A 23,777-nucleotide genomic window follows, 5' to 3' on the forward strand; every position below is an offset into this window, starting at 1 on the left:
GCGTCACAGTATTAGAGGACAGTATGCACACAGTCCATGAAAACGCAAGTTTGAGCAGTGTATAATTTGCCTGTTTGGGAAGTAGTCAACTTGGACATTTCTACAGGAAAGGTAAGTAAGAGTCGACCCAGTGGTCAAGGATCTGGGTACGCAAGTACACAGTAACCTTCTCTTTGACCACCACTTGGCCACAGTGGTGAAGAAATCCTTTTATATGTGCAATTTTTAGGTAAGGACATGCCATTTACATCCAAAAAGGTCATTATTGTACTGAATTCCACCCTTATCAGACCAATCATAGAGTACAATGTTCCCTTCAGTATGTATCTGACCACACATATGTAGCAACTAGAGCAACCTCAGAGGCTCCTTACAGAAAGAATACAAGGCATAACAAACCTGACTTATGCAGAATGCTCTAAAGCACTGTGTGTTTACTCAGTCTCCTATACATTGCTGAGGGGTGATCTATGCCTGGATTACAAGGTATCTGCAAACCCCACATTTATGAGTCTTCTACATATTAGTAAGTCAAAGAGTACCAGAAAAATAAGGTCTAGAGACTTGAGTTTTGTCTGTGACTTAAACAGAACATGCCAGAGAGACAGATATGTGTCCCAGAGACTGCCCCCACCTATGGAGCAGACTTCCCATCAGTGTGAAGCTGAGTTTGTCTATTACCCAGTTTAAGTGAAACCTAGACCAGTTGATGGGGAATAGAAAATTTACACGGGCCTGGCACCCATGTCCCTTATGGACAGAGGTCGCTTATAAATGCCTGGCTGTCAGTGTCCTATTTGGGTACAGGAGATCATTATTCTTGGAAAAACTCGGCTAGGCTTAGAAATACCCCCACAGTCATTAGGCTAGTAACAATCTATGAATGTATAAAAGGACTTGCAGATCTAAGAAGGCACAAATTCACATGTTTTTGACACAGGCAACTTGCATATTCATGCAAAAGAGTCACAGATGAGTTTAGAAGAGTCCACTAATGTGTTAAAAGACATCTAAGCATGTGGAAACTGTGAAATGACTAATGAAATCAAAAATGTGAACTTTTGATACCTCATCTGGCATTTTTGTACAACATGCTGAATTATTCTCAGGTGTTACCTTTATTCTGGGTATAAAAGTAAATCCAAAAATGTCATTGTTTATTCATTGGCTTGTATTGTCAGGCTCTGGATTGCATTGCATAAGTGGAAATTCCTTAAGATTCCAAGAGCAGGCTAAGTTATTTCTTACACTTATTTCACTGAATTGCACTTCTGAAACGCTTATAATTGTGCTATACAGCTGATCTACTATATTTTTGCACTGTTATAAAGCTTTTTTTATTGTTTCACTGCATTTATGTACTCTTTTAAACTGTTTTAACATTACTTAACTGTAAACTGCTTTTTCATACTGAGAGTTGTATTTTCGGTTTGTGAGTGCTCTATCTGAACTTTTCTGTGCATTTTTGTCTGTTAAAAGCATTCTCGAGTCTGCTCCTTGATCTGTTTAAAACTTTCATTTAGTGGCTACAGCTAGGAACTGTAATAGTGTGCATTACTATAATTGCTTTTTTTATTTAAATTACTAAATTGTAAACTGCTTTTTCATACTGACACTTGGATTTTCTCTTTGTGGATGTTCTTTCTATGCTTTTAAAGTGAGGTTTCTGTGTTCTGCTCAGGTGGCATAATCTTGATAGAGGCCCATTGTGTAGGCTGAAAGTTTTGTTTGTGTTTCTGGCAGCCATTTTCTGCTGATTGTCTTCATTATTATTGAGAGTAACAAGGCCTCCTGACCTTCTGTAGTACGAGTGATTGGGTAATAGCAGGGGCTGAGTAGTAATCTGATCTTCCAACTCTTCCATTCTTACTGCTATATAAACCCTGTGTCTTATAAAGGTTCTGCTTGTATTGTCAGGCTCTGGATTGCATTGCATGAGTGGAAATTCCTTAAGATTCCAAGAGCAGGCCAAGTTATTTCTTACACTTATTTCACTGAATTGCACTTTTGAAATGCTTATATTTGTGCTATACAGTTGATCAACTATATTTTTGCACTGTTATAAAGCTTTTTTTATTGTTTCACTGCATTTATGTACTGTTTTAAACTGTTTTAACATTACTTAACTGTGAACTGCTTTTTCATACTGAGAGTTGTATTTTCTGTTTGTGAGTGCTCTATCTGAACTTTTCTGTGCCTTTTTGTCTGTTAAAAGCATTCTCAAGTCTGCTCCTTGATCTGTTTAAAACTTTCATTTAGTGGCTACAGCTAGGAACTTGCAGTTGCCCGCCCATACTGTATATTTGATCTGTGACACTCCTCCCAGTCTAGTGTCATTAGTTCACTCAATCTTATAGAGAACATTTGTGAAGGCCAACCCACTCAGATTCTTTACTTTGAATTAACTTCTGTTCCAGCTTTCTCCATTTCCACTTTACTGAAAAAAAAATTCTAAGCTTGCTTCCCCCCTTTCCTGTGGCAGGTCAGATATGGATTTGCTGTGTCCAGGACTGTTTGTGAGCTCCTAAGCCCCCCCCCCCCCCACTTAACTGGGGTTAAACTATTTCTGGCGCCATAAAGTCTGTTTTTCAAAATTTCCCTTGCAACTAGCCAGCTTTTTAGTTTTAGCGCTCATCTGTTTCTTTGATCTCAGCACTTGTTTAGAACTCATTGTAAGCACTAAATAAGTTACAAATTACTACAGCACTCAACTTTCCTCGCTTGTCTAGAGGAAAACAGTTTTTAGTACTTAATAAATAAGCACCTATTCAGGCATGTCTAAAGGTCAGCTCCCGGTGTTTGCCCCTGTCTACCTGTTGAATCTGGGCAACTTGGAACAATGCAGCAATTGCCTCATGTACACAGACAACCCTCTCCTCCTACCACCCAACACTACGACCTGTGAGAGATGCACTTATATAGCCAAACTGGAAGCAAAGCTCTCTTTACCAAAGACTGGCCTAGACAGTCAAGAGGAGAAGGTAAACACTTGCACCGCACCACACTCATCACATAGTCCCTCAAAACCTACACCACCAAAACACACATACAGAACCACAAAACACACACCTACATTTGCGGAGGCTCTCAGTACTAATCTGCCCAAACAACAGAGACCTCCAAAGCAGAAATGCAAGCAACCTCCACCCCCAACACAACCCAAATGACACATAGCCCACATACTCAGTGTGCCACTCAACTACAGCCCATAAGGCATAACGTACCCAACACTCTAGTCATAGGTGACTCTATAGTCAGGCACACTGATGTTCCACTCACCAGGCTAAACAAGGAAAAAGTTACTGTCAGCTGCCTGTCAGGTGCCAGGATCCGCCACATAACACAAGCACTCAGGTCACTCCACAACAAGTACAAATATGACTCTGTCATTGTCCATGTTGGTGTGAATGACCTGAGACATACCTCCCTGGACTACATGAAAAGAGACATGGAGGAGCTCTCTGATCTTGCAGCCCAGACCGGTATGACCCTAGCCCTGAGTAGCATCCTGCAATCACCCAGAATGACACCACAGTACAAGGACAAAATGATTGACTTTAACAATTGGCTAAGCTTCTGGTGTCATTCTAAGGGAATCCAGTATCTGTCTGCCTGGGATGACATGATCGACAGACCATGCTGCTTTGCCAGAGATGGCCTGCACCTGTCGCCCTTGGGATTCCGGATACTGGCAAAGGCTCTTGCCACCCCTATAGTGCCTTTTTTAGGCAAGGTTCAAATGACAAATTCACCACCGTAACAGATACAAGCAAGCAAAATCTGTGGGTAATGCTACTCAATGCTAGAAGTCTAAACCTCAAAATGCACTCACTCGAGGCACTCCTTAAAATGGAGAACATTGACATCTGTGCAGTGACAGAGACCTGGTTCAAAGCTCCAGAGAGCACCCCTGCATTACCAGGCTATAATTCATACCACACCTTTCGGCCACCAAACCCGGACCGAAACACTAAAGGTGGAGGCGTGTCCATATTCATTAAGGATATCCACACCTCCAAGCTAGTTGCTCAGCATAATGCATCCGAGATTATCCAAGTTCAACTAACTCTGGGCAAAACCACAATCCAGATTGTAGCTTGCTACAGACCCCCCACCATGCCCCAGGATTCCCACTCCTCTTTTCTTGATACACTGGAAAATATTAAGGTACAACCCAGCACTCTAATAATGGGTGATTTCAACTACCCTACCATAAACTGGGAAAACTACTCGTGTACCAACTCTTTTGCTCAACGTTTTCTGAAAATCATCAATTTCAATGCTTTGGATCAACTTATCCACACCCCCACCAGTGGCAGCAATATCCTAGACCTAGTCATCACCAACATGGGTGACTGGTGTTCCACACCAGAGGTCAACTCCTCGTTGGTCAGATCCGACCACAAGCTAATCACCCTAGACATCCACATCCCGCTCCCACCCCCCATTAGGAAAACAACCGTAACAAATTTCTCCAAAGCCAACTTCACGCTTCTTAAGACAGAAGTGGCAAACTTCATGACACCCATGCAGATGGACAATAGAGGTACGACTGCTGAATCCTACACAAATGCACTTTATAAGCACTTACACGAGTGCATGGATCATGCTATCCCTAACAGAACCAAGATGCTGTCCTCCAAAAAAAGGAAGCCAATCTGGTGGTCTTCTGCCATAAACAAACTCTACAACAGAAGAAAGAAACTGTTGCAAAAAAGAGTAAAATCCCACGATTGGAGGAACTCCCTGGTCAGCCTCAGTAAGAAGCTGAGATCCCTCATAAAATCCTCAAAAGCTAGTTATGAAAACAAAATTGTCACTGATTCTAAAGACAACCACAAAGCATTCTATAGCTATGTCAAAAATCTCAATGGCAACACTCAGATCTACTCTGAGTTACAGCACAATGACACTAAATATACAGAACCAACTGATATTGCCAACATCCTGGCAGATAGTTTCAGTGCTAACTTTACCCCCCTCTCACCCCCTAAAGGGCCCATCTTTATACCGGAAGAATGCAAAGTTCCTGTAATCACAGCTGCACAGGAAAAACTTCACTCTCCAAAGCCAAGAACACAGCATCCATGGGACCTGACAACATCCCAGGCTGCCTTCTACATGAACTACAGAATGAACTGGCACCCCACCTAAGTACCATGTTCAATCATAGCCTCACCTCAGGCTTTGTGCCCATTGAATGGCGCACCGCAACAGTTATCCCACTCCACAAAGGGGGGGCCACAACAGACCCTGGGAACTACCGCCCCATTAGCCTGACGAGCCTCGCCTGCAAGGCCATGGAACGTATCATCATGGATCTCATAAACAAAGACATTGGAGATCTCCAAACCCTGGACCCCACACAGTTTGGGCTTATAAAAGGCAGATCATGTCTTCTAAACCTGATAGACTTCTTTGAATTAGTCACCAAAGCCATAGATGAGGGTAAGGTGGTACACACAGCCTATCTAGATCTTGCCAAGGCGTTCGACACCATCCCCCACTCTGGAATTATAGATAAACTCACTAAACTATGTATAAATCCCTATGTCACAAGATGGGTTGCCAACTGGCTTACTGAAAGAACCCACACTGTAAAAGTAGCAGACTCCAAATCAGACTTCAGACCAGTGACAAGTGGAGTACCACAGGGTTCAGTCCTGGGTCCTCTCCTGTTTGGTATCTACTTCTCTGAAGTACAGGCTAACACAGAAGGTCTTTGGCTAACTAAATTTGCAGATGACTGCAAACTAGGAGCCATAATTGAAACTCCTAACGATGTGGACATCCTACAAAAGGGCCTCACTGAGACAGATGCCTGGTGTCAAAGACATGATCTCAAGCTCAATGCCAAAAAGTGCATTGTCATCCCCTTTGGTAAAAATTCTGTACCCATGAACTACCACATAGGCGGTAGTCTACTTAACACCAAAAGTGTGATACGAGACCTTGGGACACAGGTGGACAGTAGTCTCTCCTTTGATAATCACATCTCCAAAGTGGTCAGGAAATCCTTCTACATGGCACACCTCATCACAAAAGGTTTCTCATCCAGGAAAAAAAGAGGTCATTGTTCCCCTCTACTCATCACTCATTAGACCCATTATAGAGTACAATGCCCCTTTTGGTATGTACCTCACAAGACATCTACAACAACTGGAAAGGCTGCAAAAATACCTCACAAAGAGGATTACTGGCCTCAAACAGATGCCTTACGCAGACCGTCTCAAAAAAACTCCAGCTTTACTCCATCGCATATCGCCTACTCAGAGGCAATCTCTGCCTAACATACAAAGCTATGTCAAACCCAGAGCTGTTGGACATGCTCCACTTAAAGAAATCCCAATCCCTCCAAGCTACACGCTCTAGGGATCTAAACCTTGTCACCACAATAAACAGAATATGCTGGAGGGATAGATTCCTGAGCCAGAGACTTCCCATACTCTGGAACAGACTACCTATCTATGTCAAACAGAGCTCCTCATTAGCACTCTTCAAGAAAAATCTTGATGATTGGATGGGTAATAGGAAATTCACCCCGGGGATCAACTCTGTGGCTCTGCTCGACAGTGGCACAGGAAAATAATTTTCTTGGGTGGCAAAAGCCAGGGTACATGAGCCAGAAGCTTCCCATACTCTGGAACAGACTACCTATCTATGTCAAACAGAGCTCCTCATTAGCACTCTTCAAGAAAAATCTTGATGATTGGATGGGTAATAGGAAATTCACCCCGGGGATCACTTCTGTGGTTCTGCTTGACAGGGGCACAGGAAAATAATTTTCTTGGGTGGCGAAAGCCAGGGTACATTTTTGGCTAGGCTTGTATAGGCCCTAGGGCCAATAGCCTAGTACCTACCTATGAACCTATAATCAAGGAGGCTTTGTCTAAGACTAAGACATAAAATTAAGAAGGAATTAAAATGAATGGAACAGGTGGGTGTGATTACATGACTAGGTGAATGTACTGTATGAGAAAGCAATGTGGTAACAATGACATTAGTGAAAGTTAGACGCTGAGTGGTATGGTAAAAATGTTGGCATATGTAGTAAGAGAAAACAAATAGATGCAGGCTGTCAAGCCCCAAGCAGAGCAGCTGAATAGCTGTACAATTTTTGCTGCCTTTCTGACAGACAAAGACACTGATGGTGTACCGTTTTCCTAACAGACCCGGGCACATTTTTACCTGCAGCCTAGGGCAATTTTTATAGGTTCAATCAAGTATTAATGCACAAATTTAACTTCTCAAAAATAAAAAAAAATATTATCAAACGTGGCCCACCCTCAGTTATGGACTCTGAAGGTCATATTCTCCTAAGCATTGGTAATTTCTTTGTCCAAATATACAACAGGAACATGTTATTTGTTTGAATCTCTTTGGTGAAGAATAAATTATCTTGTCCACATTTGTACAGTGGGTGTGGTTTTAATGGATGCTGTGATTTCGACTCCATTTCTATTGGACCACAAACATCAAAATGCAAAAATAATGGATGCAGATGGACTATGAGCTGGGAAGCAGGAAATTTGCTGATTATTTTTACTTTGTGAACTACATATGTTTGAGTATTTTGCTGTTAGCAGTGAAGTGCTGCAGGTGTGAAGGAACTATTGTCTTTCCCATCTTGTTTACCCTTTCTCTATGGTTGTGTGACCATCAAATAAATATATTTAAGGAAATTTTAGGAATAAAGTAGGATAAATAAAAATAGAGACCAGACTGTTAGAAACAGCACATCCTCAATAGATGGTGAGTGTAATATGATCAATGTTACAATGACCCCCCTGCATTACCCTAGTGGGTACTAAGAACACGATGACTGACATCAGCTGATTAGCTGCATATTTGCCCATGGAATGAAAAACACTGTCCCAGAGAATCATCACTAGAATGTCCCATTCTCCAGGGCACATTTGCCTCAAGATGCCCTGCGTCACACAATTTGAAGTACAACAACTGTAGCACACAGATCTGGGGAGGTAGCTGCATTTGCAGGCATTAGCGTGTGGAGCAAGTTAAGATCAAGAATGAAGATGTGTTCTCGGTAGAACGACACACATGGATTAGTCAGTGGAGCAAGAAGCAACTCATACTTGAAGTATGTAGTCACCAGATGTGAGTCATTGGGTTTAAGGCTGTATGTCAGGAAGGAATTCAGATCTGGAGGAGGCAACCCCAGGCTAAAGCTGTGACACAAGCAGCAATTCTGACATGGAAGATGTAGTCTCAGGTCGATAGGTCGGTAGAGATAAGGATATGCAACAAGGTACAGTTCAGACCTGGGGCTACAATCTTGGGAAGATGACTCAGCAAGGTTAAGGCCGTAGACAAGTAGCAATTCTGATCTTGAGGAAGTAATCCCATTAGGATGAGTTGGAAGACTTGCAAACAAGTGTATGATGTCAGTGGGGATCTCCTGTTCTGATTCAGACACAAAACAGTTCTTGTCTTTGAACAAATCTGGTATAAATTTAACTCTGCACCATTTAACAATTATTTATAGAATTCACTGACACCTAAAATTCGTTAGGAAAGCATCTGACAAAAAATGATAACCTGGATTTTCTTTCAGTTTAGACTGACACTGGACTTTTTTGGTAATGAAAATGTGGTCACATCTTCAGATAAGATTAATCTCTTTAGCCACAATGCAACAAAATATAAGATGCAAAGAATAGCTGAAGTACATTGCAAAATTGTTTTAAATTCCACCAAAGAAGTAATGTCCACAAAGGATAAAATATGGAAATCATGGCAGAAAAACAAAGACCCTTAAACTCTACTACATTACAAGCAACTCTGTAACCATTTAAAATATCTAATAACCACTGATAAAATAGCCCACTACTTCCACTTACAAACCCAACATAAAAATAATCCCCAAAAATTCTGGTCCTCCATCAGCCAACTATTACGCCCAGGCTCTCAAACAACCCATCCCCTGACCCACAAAAAACTCCCACTGAACTTGCCACCCTCTTCAATTCCTACTTCGTTGACACCATAGCTAACCTAACCGCCACCTTTCTTACAGTTAACAGCACCACCACCAAGACAGCTGATGACCAAATCATCCCAGAAAACAATCCTACCCTCAACTCCAACCTAAAATTCTTCACATACCCACCGCCACAATACAAAAAACTTTTACTTAAGCTAAAACCCTGTACTCTAGCCCCTGACAACCTACCCCCACACTTCCAGCAGCTAGCTGCAAATGCTATAGCTTATCCCATCAGCATACTCATTAACAGATCAATTAAAGACTCCCTTGTCCCTGACATCTGGAAAAAAGCATTCATTCCCCTCTTACATAAAGGTGGCACCAACACAGACACCACAAACTTTTGGTCCATAGCAATGCTCTCACCCCTCTCTAAAATACTGGAAAAATGCATCCATGCCCAACTTCTCAACCACCTGCTTGAAAATCAAATTTTATCACCCACTCAGCATGGTTTCAGACCAGGACACAGCACCACTACCGCCCTCCTATCCTTCCATGATACAGTTAACCAGGCATGGGATTCTGGTAAAATAATTGCTTCACTTTTCCTACACCTCTCCAAAGCTTTTGATAAATTGCCCCACTATTCTCCTCTCTAAACTATCCACCCTCCACATTTCTCCCCTACCCTACAATGATTCAACAGGTATCTCTCCAATAGGCAGCAATCAACCAAATGGCAACAATCTTACTCTCCCTTCCTCAGTACTTCCACAGGGGTACCCCAAGGCTCTATACTTGGTCCTCTCTTATTTAGCATCTTTATTAACAACTTTCACTCCACGTTTCCACAATGCTCAGTAATCCAGTATGCTGATGACTCTGCAATAATATGCACTGTAAATTCCAGCTCTGAACTCCAGCAAATTACCCAGAATGCCCTCACCTGTACTGAATCTTGGATGCTTAACAATCATCTTACCCAAAATAAAAAAAAAACTAAACTAGTAATTTTACCCTTAGGAAAACCACTCCGTTTTATAAAAAAACTCTTCACTATACAAGCTCAAGACAATACCACTATAGAAGTTGTCCCACACACTAAATTACTAGGCATTATTATAGATGAAAACCTTAAATTTGACCTACATGTAAACAATAACATCAAAAAACGCACCCAAAGCATGGTAGGCACCAACACTTTCTTAGTCTCTCTACTAGACAAACCCTTGCAACTACCTTTTTATTACCCTCTCTCCTTTATGGTGCCCCTCTCCTCACTAAAATCCAAACTTGATATGTGTTACAACAGAATAGCAAAATTTGCCAACAAAGCTAAATTCTCGTCCCACCACTGTAAGTCACTGAAACAATTAGGGTGGCTGGAACTCCCCCCACCATTTCTCATTCACCCAACTAACTACAGTGCACAAAATAATCTACAGACCCACAGACTGTCCTGCTCTCTCAAGTCTACTTGTGAAATAACATCCCAGCAGGCATCTAAGATCTGAAAATCATCTACTTCTAAAAGTAGATAAGCCCACCTTACCTGCTGGTCAACTCCTCTATGCCTTCACCATTGCCAAACTATGGAGATCACTTCCACCTTCTATAAGAATCATAAGCAGCACCACCACCTTCAAACAAATACTGAAAAATCACCTCAACTCTTCCTGGCTATGTTCCTGCTCTATAACCTAACCTCTTCACTCTCCTTATATGATTACTAAACTCTTATGTCTTTTGCTACTAGTGACTGATGATACTTTCTCCATATTTATTTTTTTATTTTTATCTTCACTTGTTGATGCTGGTACAATAATACTGATTAATATATATCTCTGTTTATACCTCTCTGATTGAATTCATTGAATTCTGCTTTAATATATATTTTCTGTATATATTACTGTAATCAAACAAACTGGATTCCTGCTTTTATGTATATATTCTGTATATGTTACTGTATTTACTATCTGCAACACTATTTCTACTTCTGCACCAATTAATGTTTATATTTATTCTGTGTCTATGTTCTTGTTGGAGGTTTTCTCCCCGGGCCTCCACTGAAAATGGGCTCTTTTAGGCCCAGTGGACTTTCCCAGTAAACAAATGCAATATATAAATAAATAAATAAATAAATATTATAGGATTATTCAGTCCAGAGTTTATCAAAATTTGGGATTTTCAAATCTTATGGCATATTTAATGATTAATATTTACTGAGTTAGAAACTTCACATAGAACTAATTTCATTGGCGTGATAAATCAATCAAATGTAAGTTATCAGATAGAAGTACATCAACCAGTGAAAATAATGTACATAATTATATGCAGCAAATGGTGAAAATGGTTTCCTCAGTTACATTTTCATTGGCCAGAATAATAATATTCTAGGCTTTTTCATTTCAAACAATAGACATCTTTCTGAGTAACTAACATGTAGGTAAGGGTTTATAACTGAACAAATTTAGTAGGATAACACAAACAACAGGGTTAGTGCAAAGAAATTTAGCTGTAATGATATAATAAGGTACAACAACATGATTAGGTTCATAGTTATATACTAGGTTAACCAGGGTCTTTATAAGCCTAGCTGTGCAGTCCAACCCAATTATGCTTCTATGTGTCATGGACAATTATTAGGAGGGGTATGTTAGTTAGGAATTTTCTAGATGTTATGTGGTTGGGGGGTATGTTAGTTTGGGGATTACTGTCTGCCTGTGTCTATTAGAGACCCAGAGTGAATTTTTGATTTCCCATCCATTGGTCAAGGTTATCCCTTAATAGGGTTAGGAAAGGACTCTGCATCACATGGATAGGGTGTCTGTTCCAGAGCATAAGGATCTTCTGAGACATATATCTGTCTCACCAACATCCCGCATGTTGGTCAAAGGCCAGGTTACTGTCTATATAAGTTCACAGATCCTTGACTACTAGCTCATCTCTTAGGGGTGTCTTATCAATGGAATAATTAGTTTGGGTGGCAGTTTTCCCAAAAGGCACTATAATGCATTTCTTAGGAATGAGTTTTAGCTCATGACTTTGGTACCAGTTATTTATCTGTGTTAGACCCTCTTGTAAAATGCTTGTGTCATGGGGCAATCTATGATAGCTCCCAATTTACATTCATCTGTAAACTTGGTCAGGCAAAGGCCCTTGAAATTAACATTTACCTCTGAGAAGTAGATGCCAAATAGGAGTGGTCCCAGCACGGAGCTCTGAGTTACCCCATGATTGACCAGTCTATTAGTGAAGGTGGTACCACCAAACCTTTTTTCCTGGTCCTGTCTGTCAGCCAGCTGGCAACTAAGTTTGTCAACTATACCTTAGTGAGGTATTATATAAAATGTCTTAGCCAGGTCTGGGTAGGTGGTATGCACCATTTTCTCCTCATCCCCTGCCTTGGTGACCTTCTCAAAAAGACCACCAGGTTTAGCAGGCATGATCTTTCCTTGACAAACCCAACTGGGGTATGTCCAGTGTCTGAAGGTTGCCTATGTCTTTGTTGATCATTTCCATGATAACTCATTCCATGGCTTTGCATATCAGTCTTGTCAGCCTAATAGGTCTGTAGTTTATTGGGTCAGTTAATGGTCCATCCTTGTGAAGTGGGTTAACTGTTTCAGTCCTCCATTCTTGTGCTACAAAGCCTGTTTTGAGGCTATAGTTGAAAAGTGACTCAAGTGGTCCTGATAGGTCATGTTGCCAGCTATTTTAGGAGGCATCCCTGGATATTGTCGGGGTCCACTGAGGCTTTATTTTTGGACCTTAGTGAGTGCCTCTAAGACTTGGTGAGGGGATTGGTGTGAAGTTTGAGGTGAACTTGTTAGCCAGTAAATTCACTATGTTGCTCTACTCAGTGACGATGACACCATTAACTAACAATTCAGCACACTGATGTGTGCTGCTTTTGAGGTTTCAGAAATAGATGTAGAAGGCCTTGTCATTGTCTTTAGCCTGAGAGGCTATCTTGGCCTCATAATTAGCCTTATTGGAGTTAATTAGTCTTTGTAATTTCCTACTTTATTTAATTATTGAACACTATTCAGGTAAGCAAACAGAAACCCCAAAAGCCAGTAGTTTAGTAAACTGTTTCTCATGATGACTTACATGAACTTAACAAAACTGATCAATTAAAAATATCACATCCTGAAAATTGTTTACTTTCCTGAACTTGTCACATTTTAAACTACTAAAGTATTTTATGCCAGTATCAAACCAGAATATTTAATTATTTTCTCAGGCACCCAAGAACAGCTACCACAGATTGCTTTCTGAGTTTGTAAGACTTCACAATTTCTAATTCATGATTCTTTCACTTGTTCAGTAATCTGTAAAAGAAAGTTAATATATTACCTGCATACCTCTCACCCTCATAGTGCAAGAAATCTGGACAAAACCTAAAATATTGGAAGGACAAAGGCCCACAGATAGGGACATATTTTAAATATTGTGATTACAAACTTAGAAAGTTTGTAGAATGACACAATTTGTGTTAGCATGCACATTTTTAAAAGATATGAAGTCTGAAATTGAAATGTATGTCATTATTTAGCGACTTCAATCCTCAGTGATTTCCAGAAAACCACAAATTTTATGAGGAACAGATGAAAAATATGACACAAAAATCTGGACAGTTGAGACATATGATCACCTTCCACCCAATGAATGTGTTAACTTCTCTTAAATTTAAACTCATTCTGTAGCTGTACTGTGAGAATTACATCCAGGGCATTTACCCTTTCATTACTGTAAGAAACGTGTTATTTACAACTTTTATTTTGCAATATAACCCTCTTTTAATTTTAGAAGTACCACAGCATATGCAGATAATGATTTTTCTGGTGAGTTGCTAGGTTTGAATATAATAGTAAATCTTGAAGGGTGTGATACAGTTAATAAAGCAAAAACAGTTGACATAGATACATTAAATTGTTGCTTTTTATTCTTCATTAATAACAGAAAAAAGGGTATGAAAAACACCAATGGAGACAAGATAGTTGCAAAAAGAGCAAAGATAAGGAGTGGACCCGTCAATTTTATTCATCTAAATTTAGGAAATATAGATTAAAACACAAGACAGGGTTTTTATTTGCTTGTACATTGTAAATATTATTTTTCAGATGTTATATTTAAGTAAAACTAACCACTCTAAAGGAATACTGTTCTTTTCATATTTACTGCATTCATTATCTACATCCAATTCTGTTTTCATTAAATTGGAAACCATAAACCAATATTAACTGCAATATTTTAAAGCATGATGAGCTCTAATTTGGCCAAAAACTACATTATCAGTGTATCGCTGTCTTCTATCAACATATATATATATATATATATATATATATATATATATATATATATATATACATACAACTTAGTCGTTACACAACAGTACATAAAATACTCAAATACTAAGTTAAATCTCAAGCCATGTCTGCAACTTTGCAGCAATTCCCTTGCAAAGGGACATAAACTATAATGTTTTAACAAAGTTCAAGAGACAAAGGTTCTATCCCCAAACTACCAAGTTAAAATGTTTATTTTTCTCTGAATGATGTTTTTCTACCAGGTGGATGAGTGCATTCATTTTACCCTCCAAGATGTGATCTGGTTCATTTTATTTTAACTTCTGTGGCTGGGAGTGTTCCACTGAAGCACAAGAAGTCGGTCTCATTCTTAGCGTCTGTGTGAGACACTGAGAAACTGAAAGAATTGTTTGGTATTACATTGTTTGAATGTGAGGAATAAAAATAATTCTGATTCTAGGCTCCAACAATGATTCAGATTCTAGGCCCCAACAATGATTCAGATTCTAGGTTCCAGCAATGATTCAGATTATAGGCCCCAACAATGATTCGGATTCTAGTCTTCACCAATGATTAAGGTTCTAGGCCACAGCCTTGCAGTGCAGCAGCCTAACCACTATGCTGTACTGACCCATGTTTGTATTATGTTTCTGTATGTAATGTGAACATTTTTTGTTTCTGAAGAAAATGTAGTATGAAATTGTATGACAGATGTGCACTGCAGCTTACGAGGGAACAAAGGCTTATTCCTAGCCTTCAACACTAATCCCCACTTGGGCATAATAGATAAACTCTGTCAACTAGGCATCAATCCATATGTTATCAGATGAGTAGAAAACTGGCTCACTCATAGAACCCACCTAATAAAAATAGAGAAAGCCACCTCAAACAGTAGACCCGTAACAAGCGGCATACCCAAGGGATCAGTCTTGGGGCCTCTGTTATTTGGGATATACTTCTCTGAGGTGCAGGCAAAAAACAGTGGGCTATGGCTGACCAAGTGTGCAGGTGACTGCAAGCTGGGCATTGTCAGCAATTCCCCATGTGATGTGGATGTCCTTCAAGAGGATCTCACCCAAAACAAATGACTAGTGCCAGAAATAAGCCCTCAAGCTGAATACTAAAAAAATCCATCATCATCCCCTTTGGGGAGAGTAATGTCCCCACATATTATCACATTAATAACAACATCCTAAGCATGCACTCAGACATGATGGATTTGGGCACCCAGGTTGATAGCAACCTGATTTTTGACCACCATGTTGCTTCCGTTGTATAGAAAGCTTTGTACATGGCCTACCTCATAAGTAAGGGTATCTCATCCAGGGACCTGGAGGTCATAACATCCCTGTATTCTTCCCTTATAAGGCCAATTATTGAGTACAATGCCTTCTTCAGCATATACCTCACAAAGCACATGCAGCAGCTGGAGAGACCACAGAGGTTCTTCACCAGAAGAATCCAGGCCCTCAAACATCTACCCTACACAGATAGGCTAAAAGCCCTGTCCCTCTACTCAGTTTCATACGGACTCCTCAGAGGTAACCTCTGTCTGGCATACAAAGCAATCTCAGGCCCCACCTTGATAGGAATGCTGCATATACACAAGTCAAGCTCCACTCGAGTAACCAACACGCACGGCCCCAACCTGATCTGTGACATCAATAGGACATGCTGGAGGGACAGATTTATGTCCCAAAGACTCCCCCATCTGTGGAATAGACTCCATCTCCACGTCAAACAGAGTACCTCACTATCCCTTTTCAAGCGCAACCTGGATAACCGGATGGGAAACAGAAAATACACCTCTGGGATTCCACCTGTGTCCCTGCTGGATAGGAGCTTTGGGTGCTCACTTGTCTAAACATGGGCTAAACTCTTGACTAGGCTGGTAAAGGCCTCAGGGCCAATAGCCTAGTAACTTCCTATGATCCTGAAACTATCTTGAGAGTGATAGAGAGAGGAGGAAATGAGGATAATGCTGGGAGTGATTCCAGAGATAGATTGTCATGTGCACATGGGAGCATGGGGACAGAGGAAGGACGACAAGGAGACATGGTGGTGGAATGAGGAAGTACAGGAGAATATACAGAGAAAGAGGTTGGCAAAGAAGAAGTGGGATTGTCAGAGAGATGAAGAAAGTAGACAGGAGTATAAGGTGATGAGGTGCATGGCAAAGAGAGAGGTGGCGAAGGCTAAGGATAAGGCATATGAAGAGTTGTATGAAAGGTTGGACACGAAGAAGGGAGAAAAGGACTTCTATCGATTGGTTAGACAGAGGGACCGAGCTAGGAAAGATGTGCAGCAGGAAAAGATGATAAAGGATAATGAGGGAAACATACTCACAAGTGAGGAGAGTGTGTTGAGGAGATGGAAAGAGTACTTTGAGGGGTTGATGAATGAAGAGAATGAGAGGGAGAGAAGGTTGGATGATGTAGGGATAGTGACTCATGAAGTGCAGTGGATTAGCAAGGAGGAAGTAAGGATAGCTATAAAGAGAATGAAGAATGGAAAGGCTGTTGGCCCAGATGACATACATGTGGAAGCATGGAGGTGTTTAGGTGAAATGGCAGTGTAGTTTTTAACCAGATTGTTTAATGAAATCTTAGAAAGTGAGAGGATGCCTGAGGAATGGAGAAAAAGTGTTTTGGTACCGATTTTTAAGAATAAGAGTGATGTGCAGAGCTGTAGTAACTACAGAGGGATTAAATTGATCAGTCACAGCATGAAGTTATGGGAAAGAGTAGTGGAAGCTAGGTTAAGAAGGGACGTGATGATTAGTGAACAGCAGTATGGTTTCATGCTGGGAAAGAGCACTACAGATTCGATGTTTGCTCTGAGAGTGTTGATGGAGAAGTACAGAGAATGTCAGAAGGAGTTGCATTGTGTTTTTGTAGACTTAGAGAAAGCATATGACAGAGTGCCTAGAGAGGAGTTGTGGTACTGTATGAGGAAGTCAGGAGTGTCAGAGAAGTATGTAAGAGTGGTACAGGATATGTACGAGGGTAGTGTGACAGTGGTGAGGTCTGCGGTGGGAGTGACGGATGCATTTAAGGTGGTGGTGGGGTGACATCAAGGATCAGCTCTGAGCCCTTTCTTATTTGCAGTGGTGATGGACAGGTTGACAGACGAGATCAGACAGGAGTCCCCATGGACTATGATGTTTGCAGATGACATTGTGATCTGTAGTGAGAGTAGGGAACAGGTGGAGGACACCCTGAAGAGATGGAGATATGCTCTAGAGAGAAGAGGAATGAAGGTCAGCAGGACTAAGACAGAATATATGTGTGTGAATGAGAGGGAGGATAGAGGAATGGTGAGGATGCTAGGAGTAGAGGTGGTGAAGGTGGATGAGTTTAAATACTTGGGGTCAATAGTTCAGAGTAACGGTGAGTGTGGAAGAGAGGTGAAGAAGAGTGTACAGGCAGGATGGAGTGGGTGGAGAAGAGTGTCAGGAGTGATTTTTGACAGACGAGTACCTGTAAGAGTGAAAGGGAAGGTCTACAAGAGGGTAATGAGACCAGCTATATTATATGGGTTGGAGACAGTGGCATTGACAAAAAGGCAAGAGTTTGAGCTGGATGTGGCAGAGTTAAAGATGTTAAGATTTGCACTGGGTGTGACGAGGGTGGACAGGATTAGGAATAAGTATATTAGAGGGTCATCCCAGGTTGGAAGGTTTGGAGACAAAGTCAGAGAGGCAAGATTACGTTGGTCTGGACATGTGCTGAGGAGGGATGCTGAGTATATTGGGAAAAAGATGCTAAGGATGAAGCTACCAGGTAACAGGAAAAGAGGAAGGCCTAAGATAAGGTTTATGGATGTGGTGAGAGAGGACATGCAGGTGGTTGGTTTGACAGAGCAAGGTGCAGAGGACAGGAAGAAATGGAAACAGGTGATCCGCTGTGGCGACCCCTAACAGGAACAGCTGAAAGAAGATGATGATTATGATGGATAGCTGAGAGGTACTGTATGCACAGCACAACTAATATCATATCTTGGCTTAGATGCTTGAAAACAATACATAAATAAGTAACTGTTTCCACAGAAACAAAACACACAGTCATGTCCAATTTTTTTGCAGACTACCCCGATTTTTGCTTCAAATTTTTGATCTGTTACTCATAAAAATTGTGGTTTTCTGGCAAATCACAAAAGATTGTAGTTACTAAATGACATACATTTGAGTTTCATACCTCATATCCTTCAGAAAATGGATGCTAAAACAAATCCTGGTATTGTAGCTTTATAAGTTTACAAGAGCAACATTTAAAATCTTTACCTATTTTTGGGTCTTTGGCCCCATTTATCTTAGGCTTTGTCTAGATTTATTGAGTTAAGAGGTTGAAAGGTATGCATATTGCTACTACCATTTTATAAATGAACTGAAACACTCATAAGCCTACTGGCAGTACAACACACGTTTGCAACCTATTATTCCATTGCACAAACCTAACAGCGACTCCTTGAAAAATAGTATTTTGTAAAATAGTAAAATGCCCAGTACAATACTGATTAGATTACAAAAATTAACGCAAATCCAACGGCGCTGTTTTTATCCTGTCACAGTTTAAGTCCAGAAAACAATAATTGCACAACTCTGAAAAAAGCTTGCCATGTTCCAGTATTTCCAGTTCTACTTTAGTATTTTTTTGCCTAATATGCTGTCATGCTGGTGGAGGGAGTTTCACAGAAAAATAAATTTCAGCATTCATTTAGAAGCTCTAGCTTGATAATTTTATTTACGAAAAAATAATTCCACCAAAAAAAAAATACATACCAGTTAAAAATACATGTAAATAATACTGTTATCACAACACATGTAAAACAAAACCTAATACTTCAAAAAGTATGACAAACCACTTAACTAACCATGATCTATATGAGACCATACTCTCTGGATTTAGACATCATACTGAGAAGGCTCTAACCATGACGATGAATGACATTTTCAAAATGTCGGTAGGTCATGCTCTATTCCCATTCTACTGGATCTAACAACAGCATTTCATTCTGTGATACATATCATGTTACCGTATCTGCATTAAATGAATGGACTTAGCCTAAGAGTCTTAAAGTAATATGCAAGTTATTTAGAAAACAAGCTCCAGAGAAATGGCTGCAGGCCCTACTCTTATCAATCCATACCAGTAACCTGCCATGTGCTTCAGGAGTCTGTATTATCATCCACGGTGTGTATGTAATCTATATACTGCCTCATGGAGAAATCAATAGATGATTTTTATTGATTGATGTGTTTTTTGTTTGTTTATTTATTTATTTAACCTTAGTTAACTGGGTATGTGAAGCGGTCTGAAAACTCTATTCAGCCATGACCTAGGCCACAAGGCAAAGTACATCACAATAGTACATAGCAATAGCCCATTAAAATAGTAATGTACACCTTGGGACAGCTCTGTTGCATATCCTATGATTTAGCACACTAACTAACCAACCAATAAGATCATACATGGTTAATAGTGAATTGCAGCTTTATGTTTCATTGACTTACAATAAACTGAGAAACTGCAACTGTACATTTCGATGAGAATATACTTGCAGTTGAAGAAAACAGAAATAGCACTCCCCCATGGATTCTCTGACATAAAGTAGCCTCTGATGAGTGCAAATTATGGAAGTTTAAGACTTGATACTGCGAGTCCTAAACTCTAAGACATCAACCATAATTCTGTTAAAGTAACAGCAAAGTACTGGAATACAGATTATATAGTACTTTTGCAGGTGGGCAAGCCCCCTTTGCTACTTATAAATAGCAATTTTGAGATGGTTGTACCTGACAAAAAAGGACATTTTTTAAGATACACCAATTTTAGAGTTAATGTACATGTTATTTTAATTGTGCTTGATTTCACAGAGTCCCAAGGGGAGCATTTATGCTTCTTAGTCCTACAGCAGAAACCCAGAATGGCAATTGTGGGTATAATTTGGAATATTCCTAGGGAGAGCTATCTATGGTAGTCACTGAACATATGTATGGTTAGCATATCTATGACAGTTATAGTGAGAGGTGTTTACATACTCTATTGTGCAGCAATTATAGTTTGTTCTGTATGACAAGAGAAATCACTATTGCTTAATGATAGATGTCCAGAGTGTTTGTCCAGTAGTTTAGCCTGGATCGAACAAGTGCATTTGTTTTTCTTCATAAGATAGACCTGTATTTTCTTAACTAATAATACCTTTTATCATTTTCCAACTTTATGTGGCAATGTGCTCCAGCAAGAGGGAGCTGTTTTGTTGAAGACTTTTGCACTTGTTGCTAATATGCACGATTGTCTTTGGAGATATATTACTTCCTGACTTCTAACAGAATGCATAGGATTTCTTATACAAAGATTGATTTTATTTTGGGGGGTGGACACTATTTTTTTATGCAGAAGTTTAACGGTCATTTATTTAATAGAAAGTCAGCTCTGGTGTTCTCTATTAGTAGCAGATTAATAAACCTAATCATTTTGTTTTCAATAGTCTATTTTAAGGAGCTGTTTTGAAGGGGTGGCACGGAAGTAGCTGGAAATGTTTATTCTGATCTCAGAAGTTGTATGTTTTTAGCTATTGTTCCTCAGACCTCAATATCAACATGTGGGCTGTTCTGTAACAGACATTCAGCTGTGTTAGTTCATGCATTATCTACTCATAGGTCTACTCACAGGTGGGAGGGTGGCATAATGGTTAAGGTGTTTGCCTTAGAAACCATAGGCGCAGGGTTTGGTTCTCACATGGGGTAATTGGCTAGGCTTAAAATGGCCCACAAAGGCAGTTAGCCTAGTACTAATCTATAAACCTATGTTTCAGTGTGTGGGTAAAGTAAGAAATTGTATCATGGGTATGCATATATATTTTCTTTGCTTAATCCATGGTAATGAATTTCCTTTTGCATCCTTAATGGATATGCTTTGTGTATTTGTTAATCTTTATGGGGTACAAAAAGCATCACTGTAGATTTCTATGTGCTTGTAGTAAGCTAGCTATTGCTAAGCAATTTCAGTGAGCAAGAGTCATTCCATACTACTTTGGCAAGGGCCTAGAGTAATTTATTTGGTCATGTAGTTACTATATTATCCACATATAATATGTGATTTATTTGGGGTGGATACCAGGAGAATAATAGTGAAAATATTAACAGGACAAGGACTGACCCTTGCAAAACACCTTTGTTAAAGATTTCTATTTCTGATCAGGTGTCACACCCTACAACTCTAAAAATATATGTCAGTGAGTTAGTTGACAAACCACTGCATTGATTTTATTAGCAAATACACATCTAACTACCTTCTGCTGTATTATTGCAAGGTCAGCAGTTTCAACGGCTCTCCTAAGATCTAAAAATATAGCCCTGATTAGGAGCCCTTTCTCATATTTGTTCCTTCCCTTCCCCTAATTTGTTACAATTATTTAAACTGCAGGTGTTTTTGTTTTATTTTTGAATATTGTAAAATTATTGCTCTTAAAATGTTTTGTAATAATTTGGAGCTATTATCCCCTGGACTCCACTGAAAAAGGGCTTCTACCCAGTTGGACTTTCCCGGTAATCAAATGTCAGTAAATAAATTAAATTTGTTATTTGACAAAATATCTTACTTTGTGTATATATGTGTACATGCATGCATTACTAATATGATATTTTTTATCAAAGCTGTGTTCATCTTTATGCACATAATTCATAACTTTTTCCCTTGCTGATGTGTGCAAAGAGCAGTCTCAGCTTTTAACATTTACCTACCAAATATGTCCACAGTTGTTTTTCAGAAGGATGAGGTTATGTTTCCTTGAGGTGTGGCATATTTATTATATATCTTTTGCAGCATCCTGGCCCAATATACTACACATTTGTTTGCAGAGCACTGTTACATATGAATTTACTATGCTTTCCTATATTGTGATATTACCCTTAGTCACTGCCATCTATTATCCTTACGAAATACCATTGTTCCTGTGAGTGTGTTGAAGCAATGTGCTACAGTCAATTGTCAGTTCTCCAATAAATTAATAAATAAACAAATATGGTTTATTCACTGGCATGGCATTTGGCAGTTATAGACATCAGTGTAGTCCCAGATGAACACGGCTCTACCAATGTAATGAGAACTTCATGACAAAATCAATGGCACAGCACTTGATTTGTGCACTGAAGCACACTTTAACTGCTCCTGTTTAACAACTTTGCTGAAGATTAAAATATCATCTTAAGATTTCTGGATGAGAAATGTAATTAACAGAATGCCCTTCTGAGTAACTGTACCTGCTGATTGGTAATATATTCTCCTACTGTAGCTTTTGTTCCGTCTGGTGTTTTCTCTTTGTCTACTTGTACATAATAAGAAAAATAATACTGGTATAACCAATATGCAGCAGATTCTAACAATTTTCAGATATGCCAGCTTTCTGTCTCTGCAGATTATTTTAATTCTACCTTGAAAGAAAACCCAATAGCTTTATAAGTAGGACACATTTAATTAAACAGCTACAGTTTCACAGCAGGATCAAGCTTGCAATCTAAGGGGCAGAAGGACATAGTGCAGGTCAGACTCTTACTTGAGATGCAGTGCAGGTCAGACTCTTACTTCAGACACAGTGCAGGTCAGACTCTTACTTCAGACACAGTGCAGGTCAGTCTCTTACTTGAGATGCAGTGCAGGTCAGACTCTTACTTCAGACACAGTGCAGGTCAGTCTCTTACTTCAGATGCAGTGCAGGTCAGACTCTTACTTCAGACACAGTGCAGGTCAGACTCTTACTTCAGACACAGTGCAGGTCAGTCTCTTACTTCAGACACAGTGCAGGTCAGACTCTTACTTCAGACGTAGTGCAGGTCAGACTCTTCAGATGTAGTGCAGGTCAGACTCTTACTTCAGACACAGTGCAGGTCAGACTCTTACTTCAGAAGCAGTGCAGGTCAGGCTCTTACTTCAGACGTAGTGCAGGTCAGACTCTTCAGACGCAGTGCAGGTCAGACTCTTAGTTCAGACACAGTGCAGGTCAGACTCCTACTTCAGACACAGTGCAGGTCAGTCTCTTACTTCAGACGCAGTGCAGGTCAGACTCTTACTTCAGATGTAGTGCAAGTCAGACTCTTCAGACACAGTGCAGGTCAGACTCTTACTTCAGACACAGTGCAGGTCAGTCTCTTACTTCAGACACAGTGCAGGTCAGATCTTACTTAAAACATAATGCAGGTCAGACTCTTACTTCAGACGTAGTGCAGGTCAGACTCTTACTTAAGACGTAGTGCAGGTCAGACTCTTACTTCAGACATAGTGCAGGTCAGACTCTTACTTCAGACACAGTGCAGGTCAGACTCTTACTTCAGAAGCAGTGCAGGTCAGACTCTTACTTCAGAAGCAGTGCAGGTCAGACTCTTACTTAAGATGTAGTGCAGGTCAGACTCTTACTTCAGACATAGTGCAGGTCAGACTCTTACTTCAGAAGCAGTGCAGGTCAGACTCTTCAGACACAGTGTAGGTCAGACTCTTACTTAAGACCTAGTGCAGGTC

The sequence above is a fragment of the Protopterus annectens genome, chromosome 12.part0, assembly GCF_019279795.1.
Source record: "Protopterus annectens isolate FY-2018-M chromosome 12.part0, PAN1.0, whole genome shotgun sequence".
Taxonomy (NCBI): Eukaryota; Metazoa; Chordata; order Ceratodontiformes; family Protopteridae; genus Protopterus; species Protopterus annectens.